Below are 21,506 nucleotides of genomic sequence, written 5' to 3' on the forward strand. Positions count from 1 at the left end.
ACATGCCTGTAAATTTGGCCAGACTCGTGGGTGCCAGATGATAATTGACAAAGACCCTAGGGCTTGGTGATCAAGCCAGGACTTCCTCGTGTTCCTCATTGGGCTCTCGAGGGGCCAAGCACTGTGCATAATTAAGTCAGATGGTTGCAGAAGGGAAGAGATGGGCCATTTTTCTCTATCGAGAGGCTTTTTGTCTTGGCAGGATGCAGAATGACACACTTCACGCAGCAAAAGATCATTTCCATAAAAGTCAGGGGAGGGAGGGAAATAGCACAGTTACTGAAAGACAAACAAAGCCCAAATACCATAAACAGAGTATGGAGTTCCCAACCAGAGTCACAATTATCTCTTACCTCAAACTTGGAAAGGGCTCAAGCGAGCATTATAAAAGATTTTCTCATGCACATGAGTAATTGCACCACTCATTAAAATGTTATAGATGAGCTTCAGTTGGAAAATAGCAAAGTGCAAATTCCAATGCAGGACCTGGAGGAGGTTTTAAGGGGCCTAAGGAAGTTTTAGCAGAGAGCTTTTTAGGCAGCCCAACTATCTTCCATAAGGTCAACTAGTGACCACAGTGAGAACAAAGGGTCTAAAGAAAACATATCACCCAGGTGAGCACAACCATTACACATCCATAGATGCCTAACATTTTTCATCTTCCATTTAATTAATATTCAATTTAATATGAGTTCATACATATAAATGACATTATTTATTTCCAGGGGAAAAATGAGGTGAAACACCTCTTACGATCTCACTCACAGTTTAACCACTTGGGAGACTTTCTTCTTCTTTTTTGTTTTTTGGTTTTTGGGCCACACCTGGTGACGTTCAGGGGTTACTCTTGACTATGTGCTCAGAAATCACTTCTGGCTTGGAGGTCCATATGAGGTCCTGAAGAATCAAATCATGGTCCATCCTAGGTCAGCCATGTGCAAGGCAAATGCCCTACTTCTGCACCACCACTCCGGCCCCCTTTTTTTTTTAATTGTTTTATTTATGTATTTACTTTGGGGGCGGGGGTTGGACCACACCCGGCAGCACTCAGGAAATACTCCTGGCTCTGCGCTCAGAAAGCACAGGTTTGGGGACCATATGAGAGCTGCAAGGCAAATGCACTACCATTGTGCTATCGCTACGGCCCTAGACTTTCTGCTTCAACTAACACTAGTTATACTACCTGATGCAAAAAAATAGTGATAATACGTATTTGTAATAACATAAATTAATTACACTGAGATGCAAGTGGGATTTGACCATATGATAAAGGATCACTGCTGTTACTGCTGATCTACAAGTGAGGGGGCATCATCTATCCATCTGAGACATTTTCATGACATTTCAAGTCGACCAAATCACCCCAAGAAGAGTATATATACAAATGTCAAGTCTGGTAAGGTCTAGTTCAATACTTAATTGGTCATATATTATTTGATTCTCTAAATCATCCGTTTTGACATATCGTATTTTACATAGCATAAGATGCACTTTTTCACCCCAAAAGATAGAGGAAATGTCTGTGCGTCTTATGGAGCAAATGCCGCCTGGAACTGAAGCCTGAGTGCAGGGGAGGAGAGCATCTAAAAACTATGTGCATCTTATGGTCAGGTGCATCTTTTAGAGTGAAGAATATGATAAATAAATTTATATTTTAAATGTAATATATACATTTACTACTGAGTAAAATACATGATGGATAATACTGAAAGAACCAGTGACTTGTTTGATAATGATAACAAACATCAAGACAGTAGCATGAATGGAAGGGAGGGGGAAGTAAAGATCAATGTGTTTGAAAAAAGAGCTGATGGGCCTAAGGTACCTATCTAAAAGCCATTTCTAGACTGGACAGGCAAGGTGAAATACCCCATAGGCATCTGACTGTCCACATTTCAAAGAGCAAAAAAGAAAAAGAACAAAAATTACAGATATTTAACTCTGTTTTCATACATGGCATGTGTTACTTAAGCATTGCTTCTTTGCTGTTATTATTGCTCATTGTCACTGAGGTTTAGAATTATTCCTTCAAAATCAAAGCTTTTTGAATTTGGGGCAAGAATTCACCCTCAAAGAAATGTTTAAGCATATGACTTAGTCAAATACCCATTATACTATGTCTCTGGCCTCAACATGTGACACATTGATTCACTTTATCCTTAATGGGTTAAATAAGGACAATATTATATGGAGGTGATGTCTCCATAGAATGTTTTTGGAAAAAGGACACCCAACCAGTCACTCAGTATAAAGGACTGATGACCATGAGTGATCATAAAACCTGAAAATATAGCAAGATCACTTTAATAACCTTTAAAATGATAGTGTCTCAAAAAGAATAAATATCCTTCTAAATCATATATGCTTCTCTTCTATTTTTATTTTTTATGCTTCAAAATCATATATGCTTCTCTTCTGTTTTTGTTTTTTTATATGTTTGTTCCAATAAACATATATAACACAAAATTAGCTTTGAAAACAAAAATTAACAAGCAAAGTTATTTTTAAGTGTATCAGAGGTAACCAGATAAGATAACTTATGTCCCAGTTGATTTCTAGCCATGATAAGTAGACATACTTTAGGTTCTAGACAATAACCATTTTTCAAACTGAATAGTAACCTGTGACATTAAATGTTTTAGTAACATGATTTTTAGCTAAATGATAGTTATGATATAAATAAATCAAAGCCAATCCTCCATAAATCAATGAAACTGACTGTTTTGTCTTTAGATTTTTTGTTACTATGAATTACAACACCAAAAAAAAATAGAAATCCTTTCATACTTAAATCTGGTGGTACTTCTGTATTAGTCAGATCCAGAAAGAATGGCAGATACAAAAGAACTTTCATGAAATAACATTTACACAGTGAGTAGTGGTTTTAAAGGAGACCATCAATGATGCCATATAAGGGGGAAAAGGGGAGAGCTGGAAACACAGAGGATGCATCTCCAGCCAATTATGCAAAGGAAAGGAATAGGTGTGGCCAGAATTCAGAAATTATTGTAGCAGGAGGAGGGGGCACCTGACAGGCGATGTAATCATGGGCAAAGAAGGAAGTCACTTCCTAACCCAGTCTAAGGGAAGACAAAGGGAAAAGTTCCTTACCCTCTATCTACTCTCTTACCATCCTAACTTCCCAACAACAGAATTCAGCAGACAGACAGAGGGACAGGGAGTAGAGTGAATGTGATCCATTGGTTCTATCTCCCTGGGCGCCAAGTAGAGTAGAGAAGGTATTGTATTTATCTAGAGAAACTAATAGAGAATATGTAGCTCTGCCAATGTATTTCAAAGTTTCTCCAGGAAATACTAAAATGATTCCATGATGGAGGGTGGTTAATTGGATATAATTTGCTGTGGAGGGGGACACTTTCTGTTTGTCTACTTAAAGAAGATAGATTTCCAATATTGATTTTTTTCCAGAAAAGAGCACACCAAACCAAACATATCTGGGAACCTCTGAACTACACCTACCAGTAACTAATAACAGAACCACAAATGATGAAGGTTTATAATGAAGGTTTACAACAAATATCAGGTGTCCAACCCCTCTAAAGCTTCACTGTCTGATTAGGCACAAAATGGCCTACTTTGCCTAAGCCTATTCCAAATCTATGATTGGATCAAATCCTCCTCCAAGTCCTATTCTGCACAGTCACTGAGACTACTGCTACTAAGGGCCTCCTATTTGGTCCTCAAACCAGTACTCAGTAGTTCTGAAATTAGGCTTGCTGCCTAAGCCGAAGATATCACATGTATTTGGTTTATATCATATCAGGTGATTCCCATCTCAATTATTACCATAATCATAAATTCTTCCCTGAGTTCCAATTTTAAATCCATATTACTGTTACAGAGTGTAGTCCTGAGCTAGAAAGACAGTGCAGCTTTTTTGCATTGAACCAACTCAAGTTTGATTTGTAACACTGCAGATGGTTCCCTGAACACATTGGCACAAATCCCTGAGCACAAAGTCCTGAGCATGGCCAGGTGTGGTCCCCAAACCCAAAACAAAGAGGGACAGAGAGAGCTATATGCATTGGAGGGTGGGGGAGAATCTATGCTCTTAACACTAACAAGTGGTCAGTAGTTTTGACACCCTTTCCTGATTTGGACCAACACTGTCTGTCTTTCTGACAGACTGAGATCACCATAGCTGTGCTCCTGAACAGAGTAAAATCACTACTTGCTGAAAATAGTCTTCTGTCAGGCTCTGATGCCAGCCTGAATATTGTCAAGTACAGCCTTGATAAAAACAAAGATCCTTAGGTACTGAGTTTTGGAGTAGTCTTGTTATGCGTTTAACGTAGCAGGTGCAACACAGACTAAATCTTCTGCTCACTGATGTTCCATTATTTCTTGAAACGATTGTGTAATAAGTAGTTAAACCCAAGGTCTGCTAACTATGAGAAAAGACAATAAAATCCAGGTGATTTAGATGTTGCCTTTAGTAATGACATCACCTCCTTCCAAATGGCCTCTCGCCCTCTGGTCCAGCACATGGGGCTTAGATATTTGTCCTAGGACTGGTAAGTAATTTAGAAAATTGTCTTCTTTGATGCAAAAAAATACCTCATTTTTCTTGTCTGATCTACAGCAATGAACTTTTTTCCTGGGTCCTTGGACTTGAAATATGCTTCCTGTATTATTGTAGGAAGAATTGCCTCATTGGAGTCTGCATCATAATTGCTTTTGAAGTCAACAAATATCAGAAGTTAATTCCGATGAGGTCCTCTAGGTCTCCAGCATGCTTTGTTGGTGTATAAATTGCATTAAAGACTAATTTAAGCTCATGCTGTCTGATAGACATTGGCCCCGTGTGTCTCTATGTCTCTTTATTTTCAATAGCACAAATTCAAGTTCTGTCTTTGTTTTGTCAGGTGGGTTCTATTAAATTCTTGTATTAAACTTTGGCTCTTTTGAAGTCCCAGATCTCATCCATCTGTTTTGTCTTTTTAATGACTTTGTTTAGAATTTTTTTCAAAGTTAATGAAAATCTTTGAGGGATAGAGAGTCCGGTTAATTGATCTTTCAGCTAACTGAGAGTTATTGTCAACCAATACTTTTAGGTTTTTGTGTTTCATTTAATTTCACTTCAAATATCTGTTCTGTTTTTTCATCTACCCATCCCTCTATTTAGAAAGCTCTCTCCCTTAGAAATTTTAATATATTTCTTTCTGCCTCAAATGTGGACTTGAATGCTCAGAAAGTAGATTCAGAAATTCAACTATGAAGGATTTTGTAGTTCACAATAGTTTCAATGAAATAATTTAAAAAAAAAAAAAAAGGAAAGTAGACTCAATGGAGACTGGTCAAAAAACAGGATTAGCAAACTACAGAAATTCAGAGTGGGAAGAATCACAAAAAAGAAGAAAAGCCCAAACCCATGAGGCAATCTTAACATAATGACCAATACTTTTATCAAATACTTTATCAAGGATAAAAGTATTAGAGAGAGATCAAAAAGAAATAGAAAGAGTTAAGAAGAGAAATGGGGCCAGAGAGATAGCATGGAGGTAGGGTGTTTGCCTTGCATGCAGAAGGACGGTGGATCGAATCCCGGCATCCCATAAGGTCCCCAAGCTTGGCCGGGGGCGATTTCTGAGTGTAGAGCCAGGAGTAGCCCCTGAGCACTGTCGGATGTGACCCCCACCCCCCAAAAAAGAACTAGAGAAATTAGAAAACACAAAGAGTAGAAATTAGCATAATTGATTACAGAATATTGATCCTAATACTGATGAGTTTCTATCTTTACCAAAAGACTTCTCAAAACTTGTACCAAACAATATTTAATAACAAAACTCATGCTTGCTAAATGTTTTCTTAAATAGCCCTTTTCTATCAGTTTTAAGCAAATGTCCTTTGTATATATTATCCAGAATATGTTAATATAATAATTGATATTTAAATAAAATGTTAAATTATCCATAAACAAAACATTCCCACTTGCATATTCAAATTCATGTATTTCTACACCAGAAGACAAATAAGGGTTTATTTATGTCAAAACCAGAATGAATAAAATCAACCATTTTGAGAGATGCTGGTGGAAAATCCAGATGAAAGCAGAATGACCTCTTATGCAACTTCCATACAAAAGAATCTAGGGACCAGAGTTAAAGTACAATGAATAGGGCACTTTTCTTGCACGAGGCCAAACCAGATTTGATCTCCAACATCCTCTATATTCCCTAATCACTGTCAGGAGAGATTCCTGAGTCCAGAGCCAAGATTAGCCTCTGAGCACTGCTGGGTATGACCAAAAAACAAACAAACAAACAAAGAATCAAAGTAAGTCAGAACTTTCAGATTCTTTTAACTGTGTTAGTTGTACTGTGTGTTTATGAAATGTCTCCAAATTACATTGATGGTTAAGTTGTTGTCAACAAATATTTTTATATTGTTCATAAAGCACTTCTCCTAGTATCATTACATAAAGAATTTTGAAAGAAGCATACCTTTTAATAATAGCCAAGATTCTTGTGTACAGAGGGGAAAAAACGACTGGATAAAGAACACTCATAAAATATTCTTAGCAATACTCTTTCTTTTAATGTAGTCAAGTAGATTCTGCTCAAGAAAATGTCCATTTATGGGGGAAATTTATTCTTTTAGACAATATGAGCACCATGAACAATCACATGCTCTTCTAGAAGCAAATTCTTTCTTCCTGTATTACTGGGAATCACGAACATTTGCATCCTGTGTGTACTTATGTCAAAGCAGGGCCTAAGTATGATTACATTCTTATATCCCCAGTTAACTACTTAAGCTCCACATGCAGTGATTAATACCAATCTCAGAACCCATAATATAAGGCCCACATCCCTCTCCAATTTTACTCCAAAAGATCCCTATGGGGTTGATTTGCATTAACAGGCTTAATTCACAGAAAATCAAACTCTATAGTTTTTCCTGGCACCTCTGTGAGAAAGAACAATTCCATCTAAGAAAAATGTCCCTGGTAATTCCAATATCAAGCTAGAGGGTCTATTCACAACAACTCATTTAAAAAAATGCTAATCTTGGGCCTGGAGAGATAGCACAGCGGCGTTTGCCTTGCAAGCAGCCCATATGGTCCCCCGTGCCTGCCAGGAGCTATTTCTGAGCAGACAGCCAGGAGTAACCCCTGAGCAACGCCGGGTTTGGCCCAAAAACAAAAACAAAAACAAAAAAAATGCTAATCTCATGGAAAAAAATAACCTATACACAGAATTTAATTCTGCCGCTCATTTAAAATCTTTCAGTATCTCAGGACTACTAAATAAGGTTCAATACTTTTGACTCAAAATATTTATCAGAGACCTTCCTATCTTACATTATCATTCTGTCACTTAGCTATAAGAACTATAAAAACTGTCAGTTCTTTCAGTCCCTAGTACTAGCAAAGAGAGAGAAAATGTGGGGGGGAGGGATAGAAGGAAGGGAGCAAAGTAAAGGGGAAAAAAGTAAAGAAGATAGAGACTGTGTCATTTTATCACAATAAAGCCAGTCAGATTGACATTTTCAACTGCCATCCAGCAAGGATCAGTTGTAGAGAATGAAATAAACACAACATACTGTCCAACTTAACTGTCCAAACTTAAAACTGTCCAAACTGTCAAAACTTAGAACTGTCCAAACTTAAAAGTTCTTTGCAGACCTGGGAGAACTCACAAGCTGGCCATTTAGCCAAAAAGCAACACTCCCACACCCCCATTCCCAACACGTGACCCACTGTTTTAAGGGGACACTAAGTGTATCAAAATTCAATTGGTACACAGCCAATCAGCAGCCCCCCCTTAAAGTATAAAGTCCTGACTTTATTTCCTATTTCTATCCTATTCTATTCTTACCTGAGTTGCCCTCTTTCATAGACTGTCCCATTTTATTCTGAAAAATCTAAATTGTTTTATCCAGGGGATTACCCTGCTCTTGAGGTTTTCGTTTGGGGGTTGTTTTCCCACAGGAGGCAGAGGAAATAGCTACCTCACTTTAACCAAGATACAATTCATTATCATTAGGCTTTTAGTTTGGGTATTTGTAATCTAAATAAGAGTGCCTGAAACGAAAACCACACTCCATTAGTATTTAAGGGTGTGAAAGATTGGCCTTAAATAGTGTCTATCTAACAAATATATAGTGACACTAACAAAACCTTCAGTTAGGACTGTTCTAGTGCCTGTGCCTGTGCCTGTGCCTACAGTTTTTCACTTCCCTTTTCACTATTGCTTGAGCTTCAGTCTTTTTTCCAAACTCTCTCTCTTCCTTGTGGCATTTACCAATGTTGTTTCTTAGTGTGAACTTCTCTTTCCTCCCTTATGATTCTCTTCAACTCTTCCTTTAAAAAATTTTTATTGAGATATTAAAATATATAATACTGTTAATGATGACTTCATGCATACATTATTCCAATACCACAGCTGCCACCAGAATGCCTACTTCCTTCCACCAAGATCCCTTCAAGTTCCTCCCATTCAAATCCCCTCATTCCCCATAAATTCAATTCTGTGGACTAAAAAAACTCTGTGATATCATCTCACACCATGAGAATGGCATATATCACAAACTCTGGAAATAGTGTTGGTGGAGACATGGTAAAACAAAATCTCGTTTTCTGTTAAGAATGTGATCTTATTTAACAAAGGAAATAATTTAATAAAGGAAATATGAAGATTCCTTTGGAAAAGTAAAGATAGAATTCCCATACTACTCAATGATACCACTTCTTGGCATCTATCTTCAAAACACATTCATTTAAAAAGGTAAGTGCACACCTATATTCACTTTAGTGCTTAGTACAATAGCAACAATATGGGAGCAACCAGATGCTTAAATACAGAATAATGGATCTTCAAATCTTTCAGTGCTTCATAGATCACTTCCATGGCCCCCCAGATAACACATATGCCCACTGACCACCTCCTTTTTCTCAAGAGCATTTAATAGTGTGTCAATAAATGATATGCTCCTGTGATCATTTAACCTGTCATTGCCTGTCCTTGTCACAAGCTGTAACCACCAGGACAGCTGAGTCTAAATCTATTTTAATCCTGGTGTCCCCAGCACATGATATGGGGCTTAACAAAGATAAAACATATAGTAATATTTGTGACATGAGTGGCTATCAGTTTCCTCATCTGAACGATGACAGTAGCTGGCCATGTGATCTCAAAGATCCCTCCAGCTAGAATTTCTGGCTCCTCTGGACACTCAATCAGATTTTTTATCTCTCCAGAAGTCCTAACAAGACCAAGAGTAGTTAGTTTATTAACTTAGGAGAAGGAAGTGCTTTCTAAAAAAAGAGGGACTAAAAAAAAAAAAAAAAAAAAAGACTGACCTACTATAGCATCATAGATGCAATCTTCTCCTCAAACTCGCCATAATAAAGCCAATGGATATACAGTGTTTTGACCCTCTACCAGAGATCCTGTAATGATCATTTTTGTGGAAACAAGAATAAACCATCTTGAAGTCTATACTTCTGAATAAACTACCTCAGAGTCTATGATTCAACCCCTGTGCAAAATAACTAGCCCCCAACTCTGAAACCTTAACATGTCAACTTTTGATCCAAGATCCACATACATTAAAATGAGACTGCGATTCCAAAAGGATTTGAGACATTTCATTTTAATACATTGAACCACCTCGGATATCTAGTAAAAACACAATTCTTAAACTTTCAGGGTGAGTAAATTTGGCTTTCCCGATCCTCCCTTTGGTGCTAGGGATCAAACGCAAAACCTCCCTCATTCAGGGAAAATATTCTACCACTAAGTTATATTTCCCTCACCCACAAGTCAGGCTATTTCTAACAAGAGACCCTAGATGATTTAGGTGAATTTCAAAAACTCTGACATCATGACAAGGGAATTGACTTGGAGTTAGAAGATGACTTCCAAAGGGAGTTGATAGTTAATTAGCTTTAAGTATGTGATCCAAGTCTTGTGACTTTAGCATCATCCTAGATTAAAGAGACAGAATTTGAACTAGACTAACCTGAACTTGCTTGGAAGCTGAGGCTTAATGACAGCACATGTTATCTTGATCCTAATGTCACTACCTCTACAAAGGATTCTAAAGCCCTTGTTTCAAGAGCTTACAAGAATCAATCTGTTCAATGTTTGGACTTCTTCGGGGAATGGAAACATATTTTACTTCCCTCAAAAATGATGAGAATTTTGGCAAAGATAAATTCAGCCACCTCAGTGACCAACTGTCAAAACAAGTCATCAGGATTTCAAAAGCTTCTCCCCACAAATGAGCCTCTTAGAACATATGTGGAATTACAAATGACATCCATCTAAGGAGGTTAAAAAAAAAACTGCCTTTATTTTCTCTTTTTAGCACTATGATTTTGTTTAAGATTCTATCACCTTGAAAAATGCACTTAGGAAAAAGCCTTAATGTAGGAATGCAAGAACACACCTAAATCATTTTTTTCTGTTTTTATCTTAAAATTTTTAAACATTTTTGGGTTTTGGAAGGGGATTGCAAATTGACTTAAAATTATATATACTGGGAAGGGAGGGAACAAAAAAATTATATATACATATATCCCCTAGGGATTTTGAATCTGGTCAGAGATACCTCAGTTAAGTTTCATTCATTCTCTCTGGTCATCATAAGTGAGCAAAACTTTTACTAGCATTTGTGCAAATAAAAAAGTGAATCTGACACACTCCTTTCCCTCAAGGCAATGCATTCAGTGGTGCTCTATACAGGGATAGAATGAAGCTCTCTCTTCACCAGCCAACATCATAGCCACTAGCCACATGTTGTCTCCTTGCATTTAAAAAGTGTCTAGCAAACAGAATGAATTGCTATTAATGTAAACATAAAGCTATAGTCACAGAGTATTGATGACTATCATAAAGGAATGCTTTATAAAAAAATACATTCAAAACAGAAAAAAGGGTGGAGGAGAGGAAAAGAGGGAAGAGGAAAAGAACCAAGTGTGATATGAATATTATTATATATCTATGTTATGTATTAAACCCTATCAGCAATAATACTGTCAACAACAGTGCACAAATTCATACTTAAAAAAGTGCCTCCTGTAGAAGTAGAATGAAGGGAGGAAAATTGGGGACAGGGGTAATTAATGTAGAGAAGTGGACTCTGGTGAAGGGATTGGTGTTGAAATACTTTATGCCTGAAACCCAATCGTGAATAATTTTGTTAATTTTACAGTGACTATATAAAAATAAATATAATATAAACCCAACCTAAACAAAACCAAAAGAAATATATAATGAGTGAGAGTCAGAGGGAAGTTGTTTAAGAAAACTAGAGTGAAGATTTCACTTGAAGGGGGAGGAATCAATAGTTAAACATGGTGGGGGACAGAAAACTTTGGATAGAAGTCATAACCTCAATAAAGCTTGAAAGCACATGTAAGTATCACAGAACAATGATCTGGTTTGGTTGAAGAGCCAAAAATGTAGAAAAAGGAGGCCTGAGGAGGGAGGGCTGATAGTGGGGCAGGAACAAATAAAGGGTCAGATTAATAGCTCCAAGGGGTTTGAGTTTTGTCTGTAGGCAAACACTTCTCTTGGGTACATTCAAAAGTTTTTCAGGGGTGGTTGATGTATGTATTATTTGTTTTCTCAGAGATGGGAACAAGAGTTGATGTTTTCATTGCCTTTAACTACCTTCCTGCTTCAGCTTCATGCTTATATTTTCTCATTGCACAACATTCTTGGTTTCTATTTTCACACTGGCCCAGAGAAACGTAAATAGAAAAATTAAGTATAACTCAGCTGTAGTCTTCCCTTACTCAGCCCAAACAACTACTTTAATCTAATCTTTCCAGGTTACAGGTGAAGCTGAGTGTCTGATAGGCACCACCATGTCTGCATACCTGCCAGAGGGCAGCTATACAGCTACAGTTGCTCAAAAATAAAGAAGTATTGCAACCCTTTGCAAAATACATTGATGGCTCAGAACAAAAGAAGCACAAATCTGGAATCTACTGGAACACTCTAATATTTTAAAAAGCTATAATAATCAAAATCAGGGCTGCATTTCCTCCTTTCAATCAGCTAAATCATCATTATTTATTAGCAAAAAAATCTATTACGAAGCATCTACTCTGTAGCATGGCAGAGCATTATATACCTACATTCTTCTGATTAGTCTTCACAGCTTCCCTATTTGGGGCCACACTTGATGGCACCAAGGAGATACTCTGAGTTCAATATTCTGGGGTCACTCCCCATGGTATTTAGGGGAACATGCAGAAGGGGTCAAACTCAGGGTTCCCACATGCAAAACATACATACAGCCCAATGGGCTATCTCTTCAGGAAAGTCCTATTTTGTTGTATTATTTTTTATCTTCTCTCTCTCTTTCTCTCTCTCTCTCTCTCTCTCTCTCTCTCTCTCTCTCTCTCTCTCACTTGTGTGTGCCCCTCCCTCCTCCTTCCTTTCTTCCTTTCTACTCCTCCTCCCTAGGGACTCACACATGTGAGGCAAGTGCTCTATACTGAGACACATCCCTGACCCCAAAATGTATGCATATATATCCCTAGTTCACATCCTAAAGTGCTTGTTTTGCCTATAATTAATCCTAGTTTCAAACCATGGTATTGATATAGTCCCCTGAGCACTTCCAGGGAAAGCCAGAACCATCCACCTACACACACACACACACAAACACAGAGTGCTAAAACATTTGCCCAAAGCCCCATAGCTAATAACAAACAATGCCAATTTCAAGCCTAGTGTAAATTACTGATGTTGTTCTTAGATACTGGTGTGGCAATTAAAACAGATGTAGTCCCATTTCCTCAGTTTTCCCTGACAGGTGATAACAGGTACATCCCCAGTCATTTCAGTTGCTGTTATTTCACACATATCTTGGGAAAAACTAGACCTTCACTCCAATTCTGAAAGGTACAATCTTTTTAAACTATGGTGTCATAGGTCTGCATAACTGAATGTGGGGTTACTTTAAAATAAATTTCTACATAATTATTAGCATTAAATGTTTATGGGGTTTTCTCTTTTATATGCCTAGATCCAGGGTTATTTAAAATATCTCAGGGGGAAAAGGGACTGTGAATGGAAAAATGTTTAATAATCTCTGAGATACAGAAAGTTTAGAATACTTATATTTAAGAGGTATATATTTGAAATTCATTCAGTCATCAATCTAACATATATTAAGCACCCAAAGTTTAATAGCCCTTCTCTAGGAACTAAACTTATAAAAGAAAGATCATAATCTCAAGAAACTTAACAATTTGAAGTTAAAAGGCACAGTGTTTGCAATATGTCACACACCCGATAAGAAAAATATTCATTCCTAAAGAATTTTATAAGATGGTGGGACCATTCGTCTGGCCTTCAGACTCCAGACAATAGGATCTTTAAAGTTTTAGGGAGAGGTATACACCAAAGATAGGGAGATATATACCTGTCTAGAAGGTCCTCTGTTTATCCTCCCTGCTTCTCTCTGTGAAGTATGAACAGTCCTCCAAAGCATACAAACACACAGTACAGTTTAACTCAGAACACTCTACCAATCTGTTAACTTAATACAGATAAATCTGGGCTTGTGTCCAATGTATTCACAACAAATAGATTTACCAGTAAAATAACATAACTTAAATATTTGGGAATGAATTCAATAAGAGTTGCCCCTAGAAAAATAATTCTTATTTTCAATCTTCCTTTTCATTCTTTGATAAGATTCAACAGGGATGAATCACTAAGTACATGTTTTGGAAATAGGTATGGATGAGATGACTGTCAATTTCATTTTGGTGTTTCCAGAGATAAAACCCATGGTCTCACACATGCAAGGCTAGTAATGTTCTAACATTGATCTACACCCCAAGCCTAATAAAGGGTGAAAAGTATGTTAAAAACTCTACAAGAATGTTTTTACCCTAGCTGCTTCACAAAAGTTTTACATTATGATTCCATGTTAAAGGAAGTAGAACTTGTAAATAAAAGATTTGTGCATTGTAGCTCTGACTTATAAAAGAAACTACAACCAGTGAACCATGCTCACAGAAAAGCTTTAGCCTAACATCAAAAGCTTGGCATTTGCACATATGTAGCTCAACATTAAAATTAAATAGTTATGGTATCTAACTATCATGGTTTCTCCACTTAAGCCACCTTTCCAAACAAAAGCGATCTAGCTGTTGGTCCCAATATATCTGATAAGAGTGCTACTGATATAATTACAAAATCAGTATTATTTAGGATTTTTTTTTTATAATTTTAGGAAGATGACAAAAAACTTGGATGAGCATGATTAGGCCTATAGACTGAAATGAAACACATTGATAACTATTATAGGAGAGATAATAGGTTCTGACCTGTCTCCACACCCTTGCAATAGGGACTAAAGACCCCCATCCAAATCGACTGCCCCAACATTATTATAACCTGCAGGTCTAGGTGTTCTTCAGTGTATGTAATATTGTATATCTCACACCATTTTATCTGAGTCGATAATTGTTTCTTGGTTTGTTTGTTTGTTTTTATCTCTAGGGGTCACATTTCTAAGTCGTATTTCTTTTGCTTTTACTTGACCAATTAATTGACTCTTTACACTTGATTTCTAAGGAGACACCACTTCCCTCTCATTTGCAGTTAAGACTATCACAGTATGTTTTACTTCAAAGTTTCCCTAAATGAGCTGTAAACTGTAACTACTTGGCAAATATTAAACTCGTCCATAGATTATTTTTGTATACACTTGTACCTAAGGACTACTTACTGCACACCTATGCAAAGACTAGTAAGTCTGGATATTAAACCACATTAAAATGAGTACATTAGTACATTGCTAAAATGCACCAAACTTTTTGGTGCTATCAATAGCTATCCCAAACGTCTGGCTACTTCCACAAATTCTTACTGTATATATGTACAATGGCAAATGGTAGGAATTCTACCAATTTTCAGAAAGAATGTGCCACTTCTGAAGATTTATTTTATCATTGTCATCATAGACAAAATATTCTTCAGTTATACCTATACTATTTTGATTAATATACCTATAGGACTACTATTAGGTTTTATTTCTACTCTGTCTGGTTCTTGAGAAACAATTGCATCGCTACCATTCTGACTAATAGCAATATTTTTTGTTGTTGGTGTATAGTGTTCAAGAACCACTGTTGTGAATGTTAATCACAAGGGTTGGGTTACTATAGCTTTTTATCTCCTTGACCTAGAAGTTTTCTATATTCATGTTCCTTTGAACAGCTGCCACCTCTCTGCCCTGATCAGTGTTCTCCTACTGTGTGGGAGATTAATCCCCTGTTGGTTCAAAAAGTCCCATCCCACTCAGAGTCTGAATTGAAAAACATCCCTTCTATAGATTCGTGGTATTTTCTCAGTCATACCACTAAAAGCTTCCCAGAAACCATTATGCTTAATCATTACACTCCCAATATTTCATAACTCATGTGCATAAAAACAAAAATCACAATACCCTGCAAAAATATTAGAACTGTGATAGATTTTACAATGATCTTTCTCTGTACACAGATTTTTCTCAGGAAAACAGCATCCTCAACAGCCAACATCCTGGCTCTTTTTCCATTAAACCACTTGACCATTCCCCTCCTCCTACTGCAAGTAAAAAGCAGATATTTAAGAAGTAAAACTAATATAAAAATCAAGCTTGTATTGTATCCACTACCAGCTGGATAAAATTTATATTTTTATCTCAGTGTACATACCAGAATATAAGCCCAACTAAAATTTCTCTTCAACTATTCACACTTACTCTTTTTTGTAATTTTAATAGCATGTACTTGGCACCTGATATTAAATAATCTGATAGCTTTTCTCCCTGATTTCTGTGGTTCATATCCTACCAAAGCTTTTAAAATTAGTTTTACATCATATAACAAACTGCCTCAATTGACCTGGAGCAGGAAGATACTCTCGCCTTTGAACCCAGTGATTTATGTCTTAGCTACACCCTTAAACTTGTACTTTGAGTAGGGTGGAAGTGAAGAGAAAAAAGGAAGAAGGAAGGGAGGAAAGGATAGAGGAGGAAGTTATTAAGGAAGGATTCAAGGAGGGATAGAGGGAGGGAGGAAAGAAGATAAAAAGGAAGAATAAAGAAGAAAGGTAAGAAGAGGAGGCAGGGAGTGAGGGAAGAAGAAATGAGGAAGGGGGTAGAAGGTAGGAAGAGGAAAGAAGAGAGGAAGTAAAGAAAGAAGCAAATAAGAAAGGAAAAAGGAGGGAAGAAAGAAAAGGGTTAAGAAGAAAGGAAGAAAGCAAAGAATAGAAAAGGGTCAGGGGAGGGATAGAGAGTAGAAGGAAAGACGAATGAAGGAAAGAAGGAAGGAAATAAGGGAGATAAGTATGGAGAATTGAAGGAAGGAGAAGGGAAGGATGAAATAAAAAGAGAATAAGGAGAGAAGGGAAGAAGGAGGAGAGAGGAAATTTAGGAGGGAGGGATGGAAGGTGTGAAGTAAGGAAGGGAAGAATGGAGGGATAAAAAAGGGAAGAAGGAACAAAGTGAGGAAATAAGGGAGAATGAAGCAAAGAATAAAGGGAGGAAGGAGGGAGAGAGGCAAGAATGAAGGAAGAAAGGAAGTAAAGGAGCAAGGGATGGAACAAGGAATGGAGGGAGTAATGGAGAGAGGAAGGAAGCAAAGCAAGCAAGGAAGAAAGGAAAGAGGTTGGGAGGAAAGGAATGAAAAAGGAATAAAGGGAGAAAAAGGAAAGAGGGAGGGAAGGAAGCAGGGAGGGGTGAAATGTGGAAGTAAGGGAAAGAGGGATGGAAGATGGAAGGAATGGATGAATCAAGGAACAAATGAAGCAAGGAACAGACATGCACACTTCCTTCCCCCTTCCAGCATCAGAACCAGCAGCATTCTGGGGCATTCTTCAAAATCATATCAACCAAAAATTTTGTGTAAAACGTCCTAGATAGAGAATAGGGAATATAAGGTATGGTTATAACCAACTTGTTTTATAACTATATGCACCAAGTCTCAGCAACCCCATCTGAACAATTTTGGAGTAACTTAAGCACAATCTTAATTGAATACAACTCTCCCATTGGATAAAATTTCCTAAAGTCACTACCTTTCAGATCTGATTTACCTATCAAGTGCCAGAGAAATGTCTACTTTAAAGTTTAGTTAGTTCCCTTCCAAATATTGTCCATCTCAGCTCTGCTTACAATCTTTTTAATCATTGATAGTATAGATGAATTCATCCATCATGCTCCCCACAGCCCTGACTCTGAATTTTCTTACTGGCAAATAATTGAGGTTTCTATTTCATCAAAGTCTGTTTTCATTAACAATTCAATTACCGTTGCATTGCTGTGTCCATGTTCTGCTCTGGATGAGTGAAATCATAACATTGAGTGGTTTCCCACCAAAGAGCCAAAAAAAATGCAAAGAAAATGATATCTGATGATATCCATTGATGAAAAAGAAACAAACCACTTAGCGACTACATTCAAGAAAGACCTGGCACCAAGATAGCACCGAGCCCAGGTTTCTAGTCATTCTTCTTCTTGTTTAATTGGAAGAAAATTCCAAGTAAAGTTACATTGAGACCAGCTTGCATTCATTAAGGCAGGCACTGACTTGGTGCCAGGCAGTGATTAGAAAATATGAGGATAAAAAGACATGATCTTTATTACCAAAACCTTCATAGCCAATAATCCATTATTTCTCCTGAGAGATGGTAAGCATGGAAAAGCCACAAGGACAAGGGTTCTAGTCTTAAACATATCTAGTTTTTATTTAGTAACTTAATTATTAGTTATATAATCTATAGGCTACTTAACATCTCCTCTCTGGATTCCACTGTTGTCACCTGGAAAAGATTATATCTTAAAGGATTGCCAAGAGGGTACAAGGAACATGGAGAACATCTCATGTACTGTAAATACTATAAAATATAATGATACTAGGAAGAAAGTGCTTTAGGATCTGTCACTTGTGAGAAAGATAAGATTAAGTAACTTAATTGCTGTACCTCTCTGATCCTCAGCATCTTTATCTTAAAGAAGTACTTTCAGAATTCAGTTCACAAGATTACATGCAAAGTACACATTACACATGAAAATAACCAATTTTATTTCTAAAACCTGGAACCTTTAAAATGTTACTAGTGGTGAAAAGGAATTAGAATAAAGAAATTCTCATCTCATAGAACTTGGGTTCTCAAACATTTGAAATGCCTACTGCTCTCTTCAGAAAAAAAAGTCACTCCGCATGATCCTAGAAATGTCCCCCTTTTAAGCAAACATGCAATTTACACCCCAGGCTACAATTCACCCATGGATCATTCCAGAACCCCTTGTGGAGAGTGCATCTCCCACTTTGGTAAGTACAATAGCAATGGACCATTTTCTCTTTTTATAAGTTGTTTTAATTTTTAAACAGCCATTTATATGCCACTTATAATATGCCCATCGCTAGCCTATGGATCATAATCATGATCCCTCTGATCTTCATAACTACCCATCGAGGATAGCCACTTTCAACATCTCCATTGTAAAAGGGAGAAACAAAGGCTTAAAGCAGCTAAGTCACTGTTTTAAGGAGGTCACACAGATGGCAGGTACTCCATACACTATGACTCATGGACCACCCCACATTGTCCTCTAAATCCAGACAATGCAATCACTCACTGGTTTGAATTTGGAGTTTTTACATTAACTTCTCCCTTAAAGTCCAGCTCTATGGCCCTGTTCTAATACTCGGTTCCCTTCTCTAAATTTGTGGGGGAACAGTAGATAGTTCTGTCTCTAGTATAGCCAATTTTGAATATTAACTCACACAAGCTAACATTTCTATCAGAACTGCGCTGTTTTTCATGAAGCAATTAATCTATGCATTCCCTTTTAATTCTTAAAAACTGATTTATGGGTACAGACGGTATTTTGATCAATGCAATGATGGGACTGGCAGAAAAGCACACTGGGCATGGGAAGGAAGCAAACGTTCTTTTTATGTCAACAAAAGACATAATAATTCATCTTATGAAGGTGGCTTTGATGATGAAGAACCTTATTCACGACCTCTACTGGGGCTAAGAGTTTCCTCATCCTTCAGATCATCATACAAACACCCACAGGTAAGGTGAGTACCAGGCTATCTTTAAAGTTTCTGCATATGGTTTTCCTGAAAATAGCTGAGAGCCATCATGACCCCCTTTATTGCTTGGGGGCACTTGGATTCTTTGTCTGCTTCTACCACCACCACCACCACCATGTACAGATAATTGACACAACCCATGTTTATTCACTGTGCTCATCCCAAGTCTAATGGAAGGGAAAACAATTGTCAGGTATTTCCTGAAGTCTCTTCCAATGGTAAAAAGTCCTATCTGATCATTGAGGAAACCCTCTTCATGATATAATGGCCTGGAAGACAGACTATCAAGGCACAATAAAAACAAAAAGTAGCATCTTCTGTTCCAATAGACCAGGATAAAACTCTACAAGCACATGACTGGGTGTGAATAGAAATGGTGCTGGTTAGTATCACCTTCAAGAACCCTCAATTGGTGTGAAGAAGTTCATCATCTTCACAGAGAAGCTGTGAAGGCAGAAAAAGATCATGCAAATCAACATACCCATTCTATACTATCTGGTAGCTAGTCCCCACATATGTTTTATTTTCTTCTTTACTCCATTCCCAAAATTACATTATTTAAGGACTAAGTTTTTTAGGTCCCCCCAAAATTGAAATTCAGAGACTAGAATTATAATGAGCAGAGGGGCAGAGAACCCAAAATGTATTCCAAGTGGTTGGTAGAAGTTAGAGAAAATTGTAGTTGGAAATGATAATTTTGAACAAGAACTGGGTGCTGAAAGTGACATGAAAAATGCCCCTTCAGTAACAATATTGCAAACCACAGTGACTTAAAGAAAAAGAGGAAGAGAGAGTGAGAGAGAAGAAAAATGTCTGCCACAGAGGCAGGCAGGGGAGAGGGTATGGGAGAGAATGGGAGGGGAAACTAAGGACAATGGTGGCAGGAAATCTGTTCTGGTTGTGAAAACTAAATTTTCTGTGACTTAACGTGCCCTGGGTAAGGATGCTGTACATTGAATGACTGAAACTCAGCCATGAAAATTTTTGTAACTATACAGCTCATGGGGATTCAATTAAGGAATTTATTTAGCTGAAAAAACAAGCAAACAAACAAATAAATAAATAAGCAGGGAGGAACAAAAAGAAAAAAGTTAGAGTTAAATTGGAATGAACAGATGCCCTGGGTTGGAGGATAAAATGATGGCTTCTATTGGAGTAAAATTATAAATGCTTTAAAATTTACTCATCAGAGCATGAATTCCTCATATCAGCTGCTCTGAGATCTTTCTTCCAAAGAAATCATTCTTTATCTATAGTCAGGACCTTGTGAGAACTCTACTATTGATAGAAAAGCTTAATGGTTTCAAAGGGAGAATTTTTAGTGCCTTTGCAAGTATCGCAGGCACTAAGAGAATCTACCCAGAGGTAGCATGTAAGCCTGAAGATTATCTCTTTTCCAAATCCCACACAAAAGAGTAATATAATTAACAGGTATGGTTTAGATTTTCAACAGATATCAAAATCTTCAGATATAAAATCGTCTCTATATCCCAAAGACAAGCCCATATAAGTACTTATCAATTGGGTGGATATATGTAAGTAACATACTTCTATCCCTGAAAATATATCTCTATGCATACTGCTTCTGTCCATGGTCAATTAATCTTACATTTCATTGACAATGAAGCCAATATCTGCCTAAGATATGTTCTCCTCTCACCTCCTCAATAGCAAAACCCTGAATTCCTCACTTATTCAGAGTAGCCACACACCCAAGTAAAAGTATCTGTTTCCCATAAACATAGGTGTAGTAGTACTTCCAAAGTTGACCAGTGAGACTTCAGCATTATGTAATACTTCCAGGAAGTTTCCTTAAATGGAATAACACAGGCACTTCATCTGTGCTCCCTCCTTCCTGCAGTCTGGAGCATAACAGAGATGCAGCCTCCATGTGGGACTTTGAGTCCATGGGATGGAAGTGCTGGAGGTTGAAGGGGTCTAGAGCCCTACCATTCTACGCAGCTGTCATACCAGTGGTGTACATCCCTCTCCCAGACTCTGTTTATGTAAGGAAATAAATGCAGAGATGTGCAAGCAATTTTAGGCAAGTGTCTGCTAATCCTAAGGGATTCTGCTCCTAAAACCTATTCTGGTTTTTCTGGTTGTGAAATCTAAATCCCCTGTGACTCATGGTGCGGCCTCTAACATGTAAGTCTGGACAAACAGACAACTTTTCCCTGAATAATTAGTGGCTTGATACCTTAATCACAAAGCTGATGGCTTCTGCAAAGCTGCATTTTTACTTTTATGACTTTTTACAGGTTTTTTTTTTATTCTCTAACCAAAGCTTCCCATTAACCTCCCCTTGACCCTGATTCCAGGGAAGCTGAAATCTTTCAGAACATAGCTTGGCACACCCACCAGTGCCCATCTCTTTACAAACGCCTGTTTTCTTCAAGCACCAAGAGAAGCATCCCTT

Source organism: Suncus etruscus, chromosome 1 (assembly GCF_024139225.1).
Source record: "Suncus etruscus isolate mSunEtr1 chromosome 1, mSunEtr1.pri.cur, whole genome shotgun sequence".
Taxonomy (NCBI): domain Eukaryota; kingdom Metazoa; phylum Chordata; class Mammalia; order Eulipotyphla; family Soricidae; genus Suncus; species Suncus etruscus.